The sequence below is a fragment of the Rhipicephalus microplus genome, chromosome 9 (genome assembly GCF_043290135.1).
Source record: "Rhipicephalus microplus isolate Deutch F79 chromosome 9, USDA_Rmic, whole genome shotgun sequence".
Lineage (NCBI taxonomy): Eukaryota > Metazoa > Arthropoda > Arachnida > Ixodida > Ixodidae > Rhipicephalus > Rhipicephalus microplus.
In genome coordinates, this window is record NC_134708.1 from 69230660 (window position 1) to 69243715 (window position 13056).

General features: G+C 46.8%; 12 non-coding genes across 12 annotated transcripts; all 12 read right to left on the reverse strand.

The window, feature by feature from the left end:
* Positions 1-4846: 4846 nt before the first annotated feature.
* TRNAD-GUC (transfer RNA aspartic acid (anticodon GUC)) lies at positions 4847-4918 on the reverse strand. The gene has a single exon. It is a non-coding gene; the product is annotated as a tRNA-Asp (tRNA).
* Positions 4919-5142: 224 nt separating this feature from the next.
* Positions 5143-5214, reverse strand: TRNAD-GUC (transfer RNA aspartic acid (anticodon GUC)). The gene has a single exon. It is a non-coding gene; the product is annotated as a tRNA-Asp (tRNA).
* A 224-nt stretch (positions 5215-5438) lies between these two features.
* TRNAE-UUC (transfer RNA glutamic acid (anticodon UUC)) lies at positions 5439-5510 on the reverse strand. The gene has a single exon. It is a non-coding gene; the product is annotated as a tRNA-Glu (tRNA).
* A 224-nt stretch (positions 5511-5734) lies between these two features.
* TRNAD-GUC (transfer RNA aspartic acid (anticodon GUC)) lies at positions 5735-5806 on the reverse strand. The gene has a single exon. It is a non-coding gene; the product is annotated as a tRNA-Asp (tRNA).
* Positions 5807-6030: 224 nt separating this feature from the next.
* On the reverse strand, positions 6031-6102 carry TRNAD-GUC (transfer RNA aspartic acid (anticodon GUC)). The gene has a single exon. It is a non-coding gene; the product is annotated as a tRNA-Asp (tRNA).
* Positions 6103-6326: 224 nt separating this feature from the next.
* TRNAE-UUC (transfer RNA glutamic acid (anticodon UUC)) lies at positions 6327-6398 on the reverse strand. Its single transcript has one exon. It is a non-coding gene; the product is annotated as a tRNA-Glu (tRNA).
* A 224-nt stretch (positions 6399-6622) lies between these two features.
* Positions 6623-6694, reverse strand: TRNAD-GUC (transfer RNA aspartic acid (anticodon GUC)). Its single transcript has one exon. It is a non-coding gene; the product is annotated as a tRNA-Asp (tRNA).
* A 224-nt stretch (positions 6695-6918) lies between these two features.
* On the reverse strand, positions 6919-6990 carry TRNAD-GUC (transfer RNA aspartic acid (anticodon GUC)). The gene has a single exon. It is a non-coding gene; the product is annotated as a tRNA-Asp (tRNA).
* A 224-nt stretch (positions 6991-7214) lies between these two features.
* TRNAD-GUC (transfer RNA aspartic acid (anticodon GUC)) lies at positions 7215-7286 on the reverse strand. Its single transcript has one exon. It is a non-coding gene; the product is annotated as a tRNA-Asp (tRNA).
* Positions 7287-7511: 225 nt separating this feature from the next.
* Positions 7512-7583, reverse strand: TRNAD-GUC (transfer RNA aspartic acid (anticodon GUC)). The gene has a single exon. It is a non-coding gene; the product is annotated as a tRNA-Asp (tRNA).
* A 224-nt stretch (positions 7584-7807) lies between these two features.
* Positions 7808-7879, reverse strand: TRNAE-UUC (transfer RNA glutamic acid (anticodon UUC)). The gene has a single exon. It is a non-coding gene; the product is annotated as a tRNA-Glu (tRNA).
* A 224-nt stretch (positions 7880-8103) lies between these two features.
* Positions 8104-8175, reverse strand: TRNAD-GUC (transfer RNA aspartic acid (anticodon GUC)). The gene has a single exon. It is a non-coding gene; the product is annotated as a tRNA-Asp (tRNA).
* Between the last annotated feature and the right edge of the window lie 4881 nt (positions 8176-13056).

Here is a 13056-nt window from a genome sequence, read left to right on the forward strand (position 1 = left end):
CCCGGTGTGCAATCTGAAGAAAAAGGACTTGGCTCCTGGAGCTACATACATATGTTTGACACGCTTCAGGACATCACTTCCAGAATTGGCACTATATATTGTACGATACAAAGGCACGGGGAGTAGTATATCCACAAGATCTTTGTATAGCTTCCTTCGTTTCACTCCCACCAGATATTCGCATGAGAATCGAGCACGCAAGAACTTATAAGCCATCACAACCTCCTTCAAAAAAATTGAAAACCCCGCCTTCAATACATTCGGTGGATACCCCAAAGTCCGGCACAAGTTTGCTAAGTCTGAGCTGTAATACAGTGCGCGAAAAAGGGTCCTTCACATCCCTAAGGAAGCAGAACTGGTTCACTATTTGCCTCAGGAATAAGTGCGACAGGCCAAGACCTCCATCACGTACACGTCGGAACAAGTTGGTTCGGCTCGTCTTCTCCCAAACCGATCCCCAAACAAAAACAGCCAGAATTTTGTGGAGCTTTTGTATGTTAATGCGTGAGCAGTGCAAAACACTCAACACATACCAAGGTTTAGTAATGAAAAACACATTACACACCGTGGTACGTGCAAACATAGACCACTCCGAGCTTTTTGTCCTCTCAGTCCTTGCGCGCATTTCCGCAACTTGGTTCTGCCAGTATGGTTCACTGTCACGGTAAAACTCTAACGGGGTGCCTAGGTATTTCGTGGGAATGGAAACCCATTGCATGTTGGCAAAGGTACTGGGTGTCATTGTCCATGCTCCATGCCAGATTTCGAGGCTCTTGCCCCAGTTAACTGCACTGCCACTAGTAACACAATAACGCTTCACGATTTCCACAATTTTCATGATACTGGCGTGGTCCCCACAAAACACCGCGATGTCGTCCGCATAAGCGAGTAGTTTTACCTCCGCTTGCTGCATTTTAAAGCCATTGATACAGTTAGCCCGTATTACGCTGAGGCACAAGGGCTCGATATATAAAGCGAAAAGTAACGGCGATAGTGGGCATCCCTGTCGCACTTCGATAAGCTCTCCTACTGACTTATTTATTATCAGCCTTGTCGTGCAACCCCTGTACGCCATTGCGACACCTTTCTTAATAAGAGATCCTACGTTCACGTACTCCAGAATGGCAAATAGTATGTCGTGCGGAACCCGGTCGAACGCCTTTTTCAGATCCAACTGGAGAATTGCGGCCTTCTTGCACAATACGTCACAACACTCGAGTATGCTTCTCGCTGTATGAATGTTCGTGAAAATGATCCGTTCCTTGATACCGCACGCCTGGTGTGGTCCAACTATATTTTTAACTACTGTTTGCAGTCTTTTAGCCAACACTTTCATGAATATCTTGTAGTCGACGTTCGCTAAGCTGATAGGGCGATATGCTGTTACCCGCTTTTATGTGTCGCGATCCTCTGTTTTCAAGATAAGAACTGTGTGTGTGGACAGGAATGAAGGTGGTAGTCGTTTGCGCTCATATGCATCGTCTAAAATTGCAGCCAGTATAGGGGCTACTTCGTACTTGAACGCCTTGTAAAAATCGGCTCCTAGCCCGTCGGGCCCGGGAGGTTTCCCACGTTTCAAATCGTCTATCGCCACCGCAATCTCATCGGCCGTAATACGGCGCTCTAACATTTCCTTTGAGCTATCGTCAATCTTTGGCATTAAAGACATGAATTCCGTCTCGAAACCCTCCGCGTCCACCGGGCAACGCACGAACAGCTTTCTATAGAACACTGTGAACACGTGTTCGATGCCACTCTGTTTATTTAAGATAACACCGTCTTGTTCATCTTCGTGAATATCGTTCCGGCGGGCCCACTTTCTATCCTTTGCGAGGGCTCTTTTAGTTGGCGCCTCGCCTGTTATCGTTGCTTCTACTCTAGCTCGCACCAACGCCCCCCGATAGCGTTCGATATCGGCCTGCTCAAGTTTTTGCTTCAGTGTGTTAATGTCGTCTTTGAACGTCTCAGGCGATAGGCTTTCTTCGTATGTTAGCATTTGCAAGCTTTGCCGCATGTTTTCCTCGTACCTATTCTTTTCGTGCTTTGTAGCGCTGGCTCATTCAAGGGCCTTCAATTTAGCTGTTTGCTTAAATGTTTCCCATGTCTCACATATTGTTGTGTTTGTCTGGTTCTTTATCTCTTCGAGCAGGGCTAACACTTTCTCACAGAAAACACCATCCTCCAAAATTTTAGCATTAGGTTTCCCTAATTCCCACGCAAACTTATTTCGGTTTTTCGCTTTGTTATTAACGTCGCACATAACTAGACAATGGTCACTAAATGACACCGACTGCACACGATATTCTTGCGCAAGTTCTATCAATTCAGCCGGAACGTACGTCCAGCCGGGCGTGGCTGGCTGCTTGAAAATGCGTGAAGCGCACAATGCGGTCATAATCCAAGCATTCTGCCACGTCCTCAAGCCCGCATTCATCAATTATTTCACGAAGCGCAGCCGTGCTGGCATCTCTATACGCTGTACCACTTGATTTATCACGCGCTGCCAGTACACAATTGAAGTCCCCCATCAGTACCGGGTTCCTTTCGACGCTGCAGTAATTTCTGACACTCTCGAAGAAATGTCTTCGTTCGTCAAGTAAATCAGGAGCATAAAGGCATATCACTCGCCATTCAACTGAACCATAACGAAAATCACACAAAGCCATGCGCCCCGCCAAGTCTGACCTCTCACACCTTTCACTTCAAGGCCCGGGTGTTGGCGCACAAACAGAACGCACCCCGCGGATCGCCCTATGGCGGGACTCACACCCGCGTAGTACATTGACATGAAAGGTAGCACCATACTCTTGGTCTCATCATCAATTCGAATTTTGGTTTCTTGTATGGCAATGATGTCTAAATCATGTTCGATCACCAGTCTATACAACTGTCGTTTTCTCCTCGCCGCAAGCCCTCGAACGTTGATTGTAGCAAATCGCAAGGGTTTATCTGGCAGCGCCATTGGAATAATTTATAATGGAGACCCAGAGTATGGGCTTATGCTCCTGTCTACACATGACCTTGGGGCCCGCAACATAGGACGGGGCTTCCGCAGCTTACTGCTACGGGACCGGTGGCGGTGGCGGCGGCATCGTCGTCGCCGTCAGCCTCCGATCCTGTGGGATGTTCGGCCGTGGCTGCACTGTCGGTCGACGTACAGGGGCTGCTTTTGCTGGAGGTTCCCCGGGGCTGCTTGGTTCGGTGGATTCACTCTCTCCCTCGGCGCCTTCGTGTGATCGCTTATTCATCGTGGTGCCCTCCTTGGAAATGTCCATTTGCTCCACTACTTCCCTGTTGACCACCTCTGTCACGTTGCTTTTGTCTTCCTGCGTCTGCAGTGCTTCCGAGGAATCATTTTCCACCACCAATGTATATTCGGCTTTGAGGTTCGTCAACTTTACGTGAGCTCTCTCACCTGATATTTGCTCAGCTGGCACGCTGTCCATCGTGGCACTTTCTGCCTCCGCTATCGCTGCTGCCTCGGAATCTGCTTCGTCCATTAGGAGCTCCGAAGTGTCGTCGCTCCCCACGGGCCCTGCAACACTGGCGTAGGTACGCACGCATTCCGACTCGTTTTGTTCAAAGCGACGACACAACGTGCACCGTGGTACCTTACAGTCCCGACGAATGTGTCCAGTGCACTGGCAACGAAGGCATAGCGGTGCTCTTCCCGGCACCACCACAAGAGCCAGCTCACCAGCAATCCTTATTTGACGAGGCAAATCTTCTGGCTTGACTCCCGCCTCAAGTGTCATCGTCACATTTCGCGTCGTTGACGCCTTGTCAGCCACACCACTAACCTTCCACCGTTCCTTGATAATGTCCGTCACTCTGCCATAGTTCAGGAAAGCCGCTCGCACGTCGTCGTCCGGTACGGTAGGCAGGAGCCAGTGCATCTTCAACCGAAGCTCCTGGTTTGATGGATCGATGAGGAGGCAACGCTGGCCCTTCACTTTCACTTCCGCTTTTTCCAGCAGCCTCTTCGCACCTTCGGCACATTTAAACGTGACGGCTCAAATGTGATTCATTTGATACACCCCCAAGGCCGTAACCTCGGAGAGCAGTTTCAAATCACTCAGCGTATTCCTGAAGTCTTCTACAAGGTAGGGCCGTGCCCTAACATCCGCATGCACAAAAACATTATTCAAAACCAGACGTCCTGAAGGCATACTAGGCAGAACAACGCGATACTCGTTATCCGAGGCAGCTATCACCCTGTTTCCGCGGCCAGAAACGGCCGCTGATACCGCTCCGACAGAGCTCATTCTAAACGCGTCCGCTCGCTATCGCGGCCGGAAGTGGAATGACTGACCACTATACTAACGAGGATATGCGCATGCACGACAGACACGACGGTGTTGTCAGCGAGATCACAACTCTAGCTTGATAAGACTGTTTCAGTGGGAGAGAAAAAAAACAGACACCTGGCGCTAGAGCTTCCCCATTATATTAGCTTACTCCGGAGGATACGGAGAAAACGAAGATTATTTTGCCGAATGGTATAGCAGTGCAGGTTCAACTTCCACCCTGCGGTAACTAAAAAATTACTGCTCCCCGTCGGGGAATCCAACCCCGGTCTCCCGCGTGACAGGCGGGGATACTGACCACTATACTAACAAGGATATGCGCATGCACAGCAGCCACGACGGTGTTGTCAGCGAGATCACAACTCTAGCTTGACATGAATGTTTCAGTGGGAGAGAAAAAAAAACAAAGACAACTGGCGCTAGAGCTTCTCCATTATATTAGCTTACTCTGGAGGAGATGGAGAAAACGAAGATTATTTTGCCGAATGGTATAGCAGTGCAGGTTCAACTTCCACCCTACGGTAACTAAAAAATTACTGCTCCCCGTCGGGGAATCAAACCCCGGTCTCCCGCGTGACAGGCGGGGATACTGACCACTATACTAACAAGGATATGCGCATGCACAGCAGCCACGACGGTGTTGTCAGCGAGATCACAACTCTAGCTTGACATGAATGTTTCAGTGGTAGAGAAAAAAAAACAAAGACACCTGGCGCTAGAGCTTCCCCATTATATTAGCTTACTCTGGAGGAGATGGAGAAAACAAAGATTATTTTGCCGAATGGTATAGCAGTGCAGGTTCAACTTCCACCCTACGGTAACTAAAAAATTACTGCTCCCCGTCGGGGAATCAAACCCCGGTCTCCCGCGTGACAGGCGGGGATACTGACCACTATACTAACAAGGATATGCGCATGCACAGCAGCCACGACGGTGTTGTCAGCGAGATCACAACTCTAGCTTGACATGAATGTTTCAGTGGGAGAGAAAAAAAAACAAAGACACCTGGCGCTAGAGCTTCCCCATTATATTAGCTTACTCTGGAGGAGATGGAGAAAACGAAGATTATTTTGCCGAATGGTATAGCAGTGCAGGTTCAACTTCCACCCTACGGTAACTAAAAAATTACTGCTCCCCGTCGGGGAATCAAACCCCGGTCTCCCGCGTGAAAGGCGGGGATACTGACCACTATACTAACAAGGATATGCGCATGCACAGCAGCCACGACGGTGTTGTCAGCGAGATCACAACTCTAGCTTGACATGAATGTTTCAGTGGGAGAGAAAAAAAAACAAAGACACCTGGCGCTAGAGCTTCCCCATTATATTAGCTTACTCTGGAGGAGATGGAGAAAACGAAGATTATTTTCCCGAATGGTATAGCAGTGCAGGTTCAACTTCCACCCTACGGTAACTAAAAAATTACTGCTCCCCGTCGGGGAATCAAACCCCGGTCTCCCGCGTGACAGGCGGGGATACTGACCACTATACTAACAAGGATATGCACATGCACAGCAGCCACGACGGTGTTGTCAGCGAGATCACAACTCTAGCTTGACATGAATGTTTCAGTGGGAGAGAAAAAAAAACAAAGACACCTGGCGCTAGAGCTTCCCCATTATATTAGCTTACTCTGGAGGAGATGGAGAAAACGAAGATTATTTTGCCGAATGGTATAGCAGTGCAGGTTCAACTTCCACCCTACGGTAACTAAAAAATTACTGCTCCCCGTCGGGGAATCAAACCCCGGTCTCCCGCGTGACAGGCGGGGATACTGACCACTATACTAACAAGGATATGCGCATGCACAGCAGCCACGACGGTGTTGTCAGCGAGATCACAACTCTAGCTTGACATGAATGTTTCAGTGGGAGAGAAAAAAAAACAAAGACACCTGGCGCTAGAGCTTCCCCATTATATTAGCTTACTCTGGAGGAGATGGAGAAAACGAAGATTATTTTGCCGAATGGTATAGCAGTGCAGGTTCAACTTCCACCCTACGGTAACTAAAAAATTACTGCTCCCCGTCGGGGAATCAAACCCCGGTCTCCCGCGTGAAAGGCGGGGATACTGACCACTATACTAACAAGGATATGCGCATGCACAGCAGCCACGACGGTGTTGTCAGCGAGATCACAACTCTAGCTTGACATGAATGTTTCAGTGGGAGAGAAAAAAAAACAAAGACACCTGGCGCTAGAGCTTCCCCATTATATTAGCTTACTCTGGAGGAGATGGAGAAAACGAAGATTATTTTGCCGAATGGTATAGCAGTGCAGGTTCAACTTCCACCCTACGGTAACTAAAAAATTACTGCTCCCCGTCGGGGAATCAAACCCCGGTCTCCCGCGTGACAGGCGGGGATACTGACCACTATACTAACAAGGATATGCGCATGCACAGCAGCCACGACGGTGTTGTCAGCGAGATCACAACTCTAGCTTGACATGAATGTTTCAGTGGGAGAGAAAAAAAAACAAAGACACCTGGCGCTAGAGCTTCCCCATTATATTAGCTTACTCTGGAGGAGATGGAGAAAACGAAGATTATTTTGCCGAATGGTATAGCAGTGCAGGTTCAATTTCCACCCTATGGTAACTAAAAAATTACTGCTCCCCGTCGGGGAATCGAACCCCTGTCTCCCGCGTGACAGGCGGGGATACTGACCACTATACTAACAAGGATATGCGCATGCACAGCAGCCACGACGGTGTTGTCAGCGAGATCACAACTCTAGCTTGACATGAATGTTTCAGTGGGAGAGAAAAAAAAACAAAGACACCTGGCGCTAGAGCTTCCCCATTATATTAGCTTACTCTGGAGGAGATGGAGAAAACGAAGATTATTTTGCCGAATGGTATAGCAGTGCAGGTTCAACTTCCACCCTACGGTAACTAAAAAATTACTGCTCCCCGTCGGGGAATCGAACCCCTGTCTCCCGCGTGACAGGCGGGGATACTGACCACTATACTAACAAGGATATGCGCATGCACAGCAGCCACGACGGTGTTGTCAGCGAGATCACAACTCTAGCTTGACATGAATGTTTCAGTGGGAGAGAAAAAAAAAACAAAGACACCTGGCGCTAGAGCTTCCCCATTATATTAGCTTACTCTGGAGGAGATGGAGAAAACGAAGATTATTTTGCCGAATGGTATAGCAGTGCAGGTTCAACTTCCACCCTACGGTAACTAAAAAATTACTGCTCCCCGTCGGGGAATCGAACCCCTGTCTCCCGCGTGACAGGCGGGGATACTGACCACTATACTAACAAGGATATGCGCATGCACAGCAGCCACGACGGTGTTGTCAGCGAGATCACAACTCTAGCTTGACATGAATGTTTCAGTGGGAGAGAAAAAAAAACAAAGACACCTGGCGCTAGAGCTTCCCCATTATATTAGCTTACTCTGGAGGAGATGGAGAAAACGAAGATTATTTTGCCGAATGGTATAGCAGTGCAGGTTCAATTTCCACCCTATGGTAACTAAAAAATTACTGCTCCCCGTCGGGGAATCAAACCCCGGTCTCCCGCGTGAAAGGCGGGGATACTGACCACTATACTAACAAGGATATGCGCATGCACAGCAGCCACGACGGTGTTGTCAGCGAGATCACAACTCTAGCTTGACATGAATGTTTCAGTGGGAGAGAAAAAAAAACAAAGACACCTGGCGCTATAGCTTCCCCATTATATTAGCTTACTCTGGAGGAGATGGAGAAAACGAAGATTATTTTGCCGGATGGTATAGCAGTGCAGGTTCAACTTCCACCCTACGGTAACTAAAAAATTACTGCTCCCCGTCGGGGAATCAAACCCCGGTCTCCCGCGTGACAGGCGGGGATACTGACCACTATACTAACAAGGATATGCGCATGCACAGCAGCCACGACGGTGTTGTCAGCGAGATCACAACTCTAGCTTGACATGAATGTTTCAGTGGGAGAGAAAAAAAAACAAAGACACCTGGCGCTAGAGCTTCCCCATTATATTAGCTTACTCTGGAGGAGATGGAGAAAACGAAGATTATTTTGCCGAATGGTATAGCAGTGCAGGTTCAATTTCCACCCTATGGTAACTAAAAAATTACTGCTCCCCGTCGGGGAATCGAACCCCTGTCTCCCGCGTGACAGGCGGGGATACTGACCACTATACTATTTTTTTTTCTTTATTGCCTTCTTGACTACAGGTCAAGCTAATATGACAATCACTATCACACGTGTTTCATGTGTGACAACTCATCAAACAAAGATATTACATCTTCATTACAGTCGGTAGTATTATACACATCTCGCACTTTTATAACAGCTTCCACAAAACACTCATTAACGGATAGAACTCTCACATCACAGTGTCTGTACGATAGCATACTACGCCAAACCGAATGAAGACCAAGTAAAAATATAACATCCAAATTTTGCACAGAACTATCACAAGGCAAAAACGAATTCCATATGAAGTAAGAGGTAAATCTTTTTTTAAAGTCCTCTGTAAAATGTCCCAAAAGAAAATAGCGTTCTTACAATCAATAAACACATGTTCAATGGTCTCAGGTTTGTTACACAGGAGACAGCTTCTTCCTCATGGTACATACATCCCTCTCTCTTCAAGCCACGTTTTCACTGGCAAGGTTCCCATATGAAGTTCAAAAAAGAAGGTTTTCACATTGGGTGGTATACACATGTTTTTCACTCGCTTTAGTACGTCATGACCATGTGATTTTCAAACTTTGAACGGTACAGGGGCACAGGAAAAACATTCTGTATTAGGTCTTTCATAAGGCGCTTTCTTTTCACATTAGTTAGGTAATCCATCGAAAACCTCGCCCTTAAACCATATTAGAACACAACTTCGCGCAAGAACGGTGACAAGGTATGTCGTTCTCGCCTGTCTGAAGATACAAAGAAGTCAGGCATGTGGTGTAACAGCGTTGTTTGAAATAAAGAACGTAAAAACGAGTCTCTTTGCTCTGTAATGAGCAGGAAACGTGATATTACTTGGTTAAGAAACAGATGGCACAGAGACAGCCCTCCTTGCTTAACTCGCCGAAACAAGTTCGTTCTAGATGTTCTCTCCCACGTAGAGCTCCAGATGAACGTGACGAATATCCTGTGGACTTTGTGAATGCTTTTACGCGTACAACTGTATACTTGCAAAAGGTACGTAATTTTAGCAGCCAGAAACACGTTGCATACAGCTGACCGAGAGAAAATTGACAAGCCACGACCGCCCCATCCTTCGGCGGTCGCGCGCAGTTCTTCAGCCTTTCTAAGCCAAAATGCTTCACTGTCTTGATACCTGTCCAATGGTACCCCTGGGTAACGACTAGGTGTCGTGAGCCACTGAACATTTCCGAAGGAACTGGGCGTAAGGTCCCAATTACCATGCCATAAACCAATGCTTTTCTATTTGTTCATTAAACTTCCACTCGTGTCACAAAACCTTTGAGTGATTTTTAATAACGAAGTGACACTCTCTCTATCAACAGCAAAAAAGGCAATATCGTCGGCGTGTGCCAAAACACGCACTTCACATAACTGCAACCTGAAACCATTAATCCCTGCATGGTGAATCACTTTCTGACACAGTGGCTCCAAAAATAGAGCGAAGAGCAAAGGACTTGAAGGACGCCCCTGGCTCACGGAGGAAAGTACTTGTATGCGCTGTGAGAGTTCTCAATTCACAATTAAATTTGTGGTTGAACTTTTGTATGCCAATCTAATACCTTTACATATGATCGCACCAAGACCATCGTACTCAGCTAGCATGAAGAGTATATTGTGTGGAACCATGTCGAAATCCTTGGCTAGATCAATTTGCAACATAGCTACTCTTAGAATCGAAGCGTCACAATACTCCAAAATGCTCCTGGCAACATGAATATTCGTGAATATGCTCCTACGCTTGATGCCGCAAGTCTGATGTGACCCGACCAACTTGTATATAACTCCTTGCAACGTCCTAGCCAGAACTTTCATAAACACCTTATAATCTACGTTTGTTAGCGTGATTGGCCTGTATCCTGTCACTTTGCGTAAAACATGTTGCTCTTTCCCTTTAGGAATCAGCACGGTGTGTGCCCAATTAAACGATGGAGGCAGAGTTTTGCGACTCTGAAAAAACCTCATGCAACGCGGCGGCCATATCCTCCTTGAACGCCTTGTAAAAGGTGGCATTATAGCCATCTGGATCAGGTGATTTGCCAATGCCAAGATCATCGATAGCCTTCTCAATTTCCCCTATACTAATAGACATTTCCAATAAATGTGTGTCCTCAGCATTAAGTGTCAGAATTTCTATCAAGAACTCATCTACAAAACCCGGCTCCTTTGGTTCGCGATAAGCAAACAAGTCCTGATAATAGTTTTCAAAAGCTTTCATAATATCTTTATGTTTTCTCAATATCTCATCATTCCATTCTATCTCTAGTATGTCGTGAGCTCGCGCATATGCCTTTTCATCTGACAAGGCTCGCTTTGTCGGGGCTCCACCCACGAGGTATCTCTCAGCTCTTGCTCGTATAATTGCGCCTTTATATTCATCTTCTTCAAGACATTCAATTTTGTTTTTGACAACCTGCAGTTGATGTGTGAATAAGCCCGGGTTTTCTGCTTCAATATTCACCAAATCATTTAGCTCTGCCCGTAGCTCACGTTCCTGTTTTCGAGCTTGATACTGCAAGTAGCAACCACACTCTATTGCGTTCATTTTTATCTTTTGCTTAAATAATTCCCATCTTTCCGTGGCACTCTTTTCTGCGTTTTTGAAAAAATTCTCGATTTCCTTCTTTGTCTTATCTACAAACCCTTCGTGCGTAATTATCTTAGTATTCAGTTTCCATGTTTCCCATACAACCTTCTTTTTGCACTTTCTACCTATCTCAAACAAAACTAAGCAATGATCACTGAAGGAAACAGCATAAACGTCATAGTTCTGACATAAAGGTACTATCTCAGAGCAAACATATGCTCGATCTAGTCGTGCGTGACTCGAACCTTGAAAATGTGTGAAGTGTTGGCGACTGCCACCCATCGCAAACAGAGCTACGTCATGTAAAAAGTACTTATTAAGGCTCTCTCTAAGCAAAACAACGCTTTCATCACCTAATTTAGCAGTATACGCGCAATATTCTAGGGTCAAAACACAATTCAAGTCACCCAACAGAATCACACATTTCTGAAATTCGAATTACGCTTGCATTTCCCGAAAAAACATCTGTCTCTCGAATTTGTAGGTGCGTATATACAGATAACTCTAAATTTAGTGTTCCCGTAACAAAAGTCACACAAAACAAAACGCCCATGTAGGCAACTTTTGACCTCCTCCACTACAATACCAAGAGAGTTCTTGACAAAAATAATACATCCGGCTGATGCTTCCACTGCATAGCTCACACACGCATTGTACCGCAATGAAAATTCTGCTACCAAGCTATACTCGGCGACAGCTTTTCTTGACATTGGAGCGAAGGCTACGGAGGCCGGGCCTCCGCACATTTGTGTTACTACGCAAGTAGTCCGGCAGCTTGCAGCCGATTTCGGTTCCAGTTTCGGTTTTCGCTTGCTCGCTGCGCTAGTGTGTTTATTATAGCAAAATGTATGCATGCAAAATGGGAACGTCAGAGTTAAACTTTGATGAGAGTGCATACATGCAGCTAGTTACTGTGCTGTTTATATACTGGTACATATAAAATTTTCTGTTGTTCAGAACGTTTTCCCAGCATTATTCAGCCTGTATAACAGTGAAGTCTAGGTTCCGTGTTCAGCCCAGTATATACGTACGCGCCACACGTGATCGAATATTAACGTTTACGGTATTGAGCCCTGGTACAGGCGAAATGCAAGGCCGGTTGCGGCACGATCCGGCCACGGGTCTGTCTTGTTTCAGTTTTGCTGTATTCGGTTTACGCCCTCAAAGGCTGTCAGCAATGATCGGCGCAGACTGCGCCTCAGTGTTCGAGAAGCCTCACAATTGTTGTAGATCGTTGCTAAGATTGCGCGCAAGACGCGAACAGTGAAGCTTATTTTCAGAGCTTGCGTGGCCACCAGTGATAAGGCTGGAAAGTTCTATGCGTGATGTATAAAAGACGGCGCGTCCCAACGATGAGCAGCTTTTCCACGGCCGATGCTGTGCTCGCCGCTGCAAGAGCAAGCAGCAGACGCAGCCGGCGTACGGAAAACGTGGTGCCGTCCAAGAAATAAAAAAGAAAAAAACTAGGGCGCACGATAACTTCTTTTCCATGAACAGCGTCCCATACTTGTTCTATCCTTATAATGAAGAAAGTTTTATTTATTCGGGCCAAGTAGCTATTAGAATCGGAAAATAAAATAGGTACTATTTCCTGGCGCGCGCGCATGCAGGCGGTTCGGCTCTATAACTTCCACAGTGCTGTCAAAAAAAGCTGTCGCCAAGTATATCAGTCGCGTCCTCAGTACTAACTTTAGTCTCCTGGACCGCGAGCAAGTCAAGGTCTTTTTCTTGCATCAAGCGTTTCAACTGGTACTGTTTGCGACGCGTTCCTAGACCACGTACATTCAGCGTACCAATGCGTAAAGGCGCAGTCATGCTAGCCATGTTGATGACAAAGATGAAAACTACAATGCTGAGCTTACCGTGTCTCCTATACCGTGCAGTGGGAAAACCGGGGTCTTACGCGTCTCGATCCTGTCCCCGAACCGGCGACGACGACGCCGACCGGGTTTCGAGGGCATATTTTTTACTCTTAGCGCCCGTGACGCGATGCCACAGA